At 39.4% G+C, this 4,844-nt stretch overlaps 1 pseudogene; it reads right to left on the reverse strand.

Moving 5' to 3' along the window:
* Positions 1–236: 236 nt before the first annotated feature.
* On the reverse strand, positions 237–4,087 carry LOC149140530 (serine hydroxymethyltransferase, mitochondrial pseudogene; annotated as a pseudogene).
* Positions 4,088–4,844: the final 757 nt, after the last annotated feature.

Here is a 4,844-nt window from a genome sequence, read left to right on the forward strand (position 1 = left end):
AATGTAGTTGGAGAAGAAAATCACTTCTTTACTCCCGATGATATGCCCACATTTATCACTGAAGATGATGAAAAGGCAACAAGTTCAGCAGTACAATATGATGCAGATTTTATCTTGGCAAATGATATAGTTTTGGAGGAAGAGTCGGATGAGTATCAGAGAGGTTACATGCATTCTTTGTCTACCCAATAGCGTCAATATTCACTTAGAAGCATAAATGTTCCCATCAATCCAATTCATAAAAGAAAAGAAGTTCCAGCATCTAAAGATGAAACACCGGCTGCATCAAAGAAAGGAAAAGAGAGTGTTGATCCTATGACTAGCAAGCTTCCACCAGCAAATGAAAAGGTAAATCAACCCATTGTATCAAAGGATAAACCTGAAAAGAAAGATGTTCTGGCCAACGAAGTGGACAAGACTTCTACTTTTAGTCTAGAAAATGAAATTTCTAAATTGAAGGTATCTATTCCTTTGACTGAGCTCATGAAGAACAGTAGCTATAGAGGTCAAGTCTCCAAAATTCTGAATTTTGACCCAATGTCTGATATGGTGAGTGTAGAAGATGATCAACCAGAATTAATATTTGGACCAACATTGAGTGGTGAGTCTGAAGTACCTCCTTTTTATATCAGTTTGAGATTGCATGAGTTGGTGTTGCATAATGCTATGTTTGATACCGGCGCCTCCCATAATCTTATGCCGAAGGCTATCATGGAGAAGTTGGGTTTGGACATCACCAGGAAATATCATGATCTTTGTTCCTTTGATTCCAGCAGGGTGAGATGTATTGGGCTAATTAAAGACTTTGTTGTAATTTTGGATCAGATCCCTACAAAGAATGTCTTGATGGATGTTGTCGTGGCTGACATTCCTCCCCGAGTTGGTATGCTCCTTTCCAGATCTTGGGGCGCAAAATTACAAGGAACAATACAGCTTGATTTCTCCTATGCAACGATTCTCGTGTTTGGCCAAATGAGAAAGTTGTACCGGGAACAGAAAATGAAATACATGATCACCAGCAAGGAGAAACCAATTAATCATCCCATCAGTTATGTACATACAGATCTAGAGTCTTTTGTTTTGTATTCAGATAGTTTCAATGATATTGATAGTCAGTTAGTTGTAGTAGATGATATTCCAGAGATAGCAGAGAATTTCATAGAAGTTTTGAAGAAATAACGACAAGAATAGCAAAACGTCATTGAGCAATCAGCTGGAGGTAATGGACAGCAAGCAGAAAAATCACAGCAAACAACTTTTCAGCACTTGGTAGAAGAGGAAGATGGTTTGTGGACCATGGATTTTGATGGAGCAGTGGGCAATGATGGTGCTGGGATTGGTATTTGGGTACGTAGTCCTTTTTCTACTTCAGATAAAGTGCCTAGTAATGTGCAGGTATGTTCTTACAAGCTTTCTTTTGATTGTTCAAACAATGAAGCTGAATATGAAGCTTTGATCGCTGGTCTGAAAATTCTAAGAAAGCTAAATGCTAAGAGGATTGCAGTATATGGTGTATCTGAATTAATGCTCAAGCAAGTTAAGGGAGAATATCAAACAAAACACCCACGGATGCGGGCATACCGGAATGCTGTTTTGGATATCTTGAAAGTGTTTTCAGATTATACATTGACATGTGTGCCTCGTATTCAAAATAGCATTGCAGATGCACTTGCTAAGGCAGCTAGAAATTTGAAGATTCCTATGAACTCCAGCAATAAATTTGAAATCCATGTTGTTATCACAAAATCGTGTACTAAGGGCTGCTACCTAGCAAGATTTCATGAAACTATTTCAAACCAGGCTTTAGACTAAGGCTTAGCCTCCTTAGTCAGAGAGGGCTCTCTCACAAATGTTTCTTCTTGATATAAATTAAGGGCAAGAAAAGATGGCTAACTCTTAAAACAGTATGTTGAAAATAAGCTGGTTGGAACAACAAAATAAGACCTCTTCCATTGGGCTCATGGAGTCAAACACTTCTGCAGTAAATAATCAATTACTCATTCATGGAAGCCAAGGCATACTATGTCTAAATCCTCAGAACATTTCTCAAGAAGAACTCAACTCATAAATATACACAGGAAGTCTGAGCACTAGGTGAATTCAGAGTGATTGCATATTTAGTGAGCTGTAAAACAAGAAGAATAAAGACCAAACTACATATACTCTGAGCATTTTAACACATGATGAATCTTGGGAAGAAAAAGTACTGCTTGTATTACTGTCAAAGTCCTTTTTTACAAAAGCCAATATGAAAACTCTGTTTTTTTATAAATTTCCCAACCTTGTTTACATCAGAGTTTCTCCTATATATAGGAAAACCAAAAACTAAACTACCTTGAGTCTCCTCAACAAGCATGAGGGGAGAGCTCGATGGTCTATCATTAATTACCTTATCTATATCTAAACAAACTTATTAAATACAAAGGTATTGTGCTGTAAATACATAGAGTCCTAATCAAACTAAAACACTAATTCCATTCTCCTCGTAACATGATTCTTCTTGGATCCTTGACAGCTGTCCTCCTTCAGTTAGGCTGAGATGGCTGAGCTAAAGATGCAATAAACCAGCTAACCTTGGATGCTTGAAAGCGCTGATGGCTCATTAATTGACCAAAAGATGTGCTCTGTTTTTACGGTCTCTGTCTCCCAACATTCTCCGAAAATGTAGCAGCATGTTCCCAAATCTTTAATAACTCAAAGTATTGAACGCTGCTACCAAATACCATGTCTCCAGATGAGCTGTAGGTTGTATTGATGTACAGGTGTCTCTCTTCTAACATTCCCGGTCAAACTGTTTATTCTGCATTGAAAACATCACCTACAGCAGTTTCGTAGCGCGCTACGAAACTGCTGTGTGATTTAAAAGCACAGTCTTCCTCACTGGTTTCTACTAACACTGTGCTTATGGCTGCACTTTTTCCAACAGTGGCATCCAATGAAACTTGTAACACATCAGGAGGCCACTCCATCCCTCTTACTTTATCAACAACTTGAATTGCATGCTGAACTTGTGGTATTGCCAAACCAATGCTGGTAACATATAGCTGAGGGTAGGCACTAAAACTTGGTAAAGAAAAAGCATTGTCTTCTTCAGCTGACGTCCAGATTGCCATTCTAAATACATCTTTGATCCTTTGTCGAACTTTTAATATCAGAACCTTATAAACTAGTTCATAACCTTTTTCACTTAGACACTTAGCAAAATGAGCACAATTACTGAGAACCTGCCCTTGATATGCTTTATACTCTGAGGTAGTTGCCTGTTTAAGAGCAACAGCTAAGCCAGTTATGGTATGATTGTGAGGACCACCTTGAAGACCAGGAAACACAGCTGCATTAATCTTTTTCTCATAATCATACTTAACCTCTTGCCCCTGCTTGTTAATTTCTTTGATGCCCTTTCTATAAAATATCATTGCACCACGAGGACCACGGAGTGACTTGTGTGTAGTAGTGGTCACTACATCTGCAAACTCAAAAGGAGATGGAACTACACCAGCTGCAACAAGTCCACTTATGTGTGCCATGTCCGCCAACAACACAGCTTTTTGCTTGTCACAAACCTTGCGCATCTGAGCATAGTCATAATGGCGTGCATAAGCACTAGCACCAGCAATCATAAGTTTAGGCCTGAATAGGACTGCACTTTTCTCCAGCTGGACATAATCAATATAGCCTGTAGATTCATCCAATCTATAAGGCATTGTTTCAAAAAAAATTGAAACTGCTGAGATCTTTTTAGTATCGGTCTGGTAACCATGAGACAGATGACCACCATGTGGAAGATCAAGTGCCATGATACGATCATGGGGCTTCAACAAAGCAGTGTAAACTTGAAAATTAGCCGGAGAGCCTGACAAGGGTTGTACATTAACTCCCCATTTATCTGGATCCAAACCAAATGCTTCCAATGCTCTTTTCTGACATAACGACTCTGCCATGTCAATGAATTCATTTCCTCCATAGTATCTTGCACCAGGATAGCCTTCACTGTATTTATTGGTCATGACTGATCCTACAGCCTGCATGACTGATAATGAAGTAAAGTTCTCTGAAGGGATAAGTTCAATACCCTTCCATTATCGATTTTTTCAAGTTCTATGATATTCGCAATCTCGGGATCGACCTCCTCCAGTGGAGCATTCAGCTGCTTTGGACAAGTGACATGGGACTTTTGTTTTTCGAGACGAGAGTAGTCGGCCTCGTTGGAAAGAGCAACAGTAGATTACAGAGCTCTTTATAGCATAGCCGATCCGGACCTAAACAAGGGTGAACTGGAGATTTTTCGCATGGTCGCCATTTCCATAGCCATGCTTTGCACCCCTGCAACTCCAAATATCAAATGCCCTCTGTCCCCAATATAACAGGCATTCAATCATGAAGCCACGCCAACGCCTTAGAGGAACGTGTAGTCAAAATAGTAAATGTAAAGAATATTCCTCCTTCAGAAACTTGCCATGTGTCACACAGTTAACACGTATGTTGTCACTTGTCCACTCACATGCAAGATTTTTTGTGAGTTGGCTCATTGCTCCTTTGCTGGCTGCATATATGGTACCAGAGAGTAGCTACAACACCAACAACCGATGAAATGAAAACAATGCTTCCCCTTTTTTGATGCTTTTAGTAGAGGATGTGACAGCTGAGATATATGATAAGCATCAAACTGCAGCCCAGATTCCTTCCACTGAGTCAAACATTCATTAAAATCCTTCTCTGTACGCGAACATGTCATTAACAGTGGAAATCCTTTGTTCATTTATCTTGAAAATGTATATAGAATGGTTGCTTCTTCGCTCCATCCTTTTTCCACTCGTAAAACCCTTCAACTGACACAAGGCAAT

Source organism: Pinus tabuliformis, chromosome X, assembly GCF_031772625.1.
Source record: "Pinus tabuliformis cultivar Carrire ecotype Pingquan chromosome X, CPIR1, whole genome shotgun sequence".
NCBI lineage: Eukaryota > Viridiplantae > Streptophyta > Pinopsida > Pinales > Pinaceae > Pinus > Pinus tabuliformis.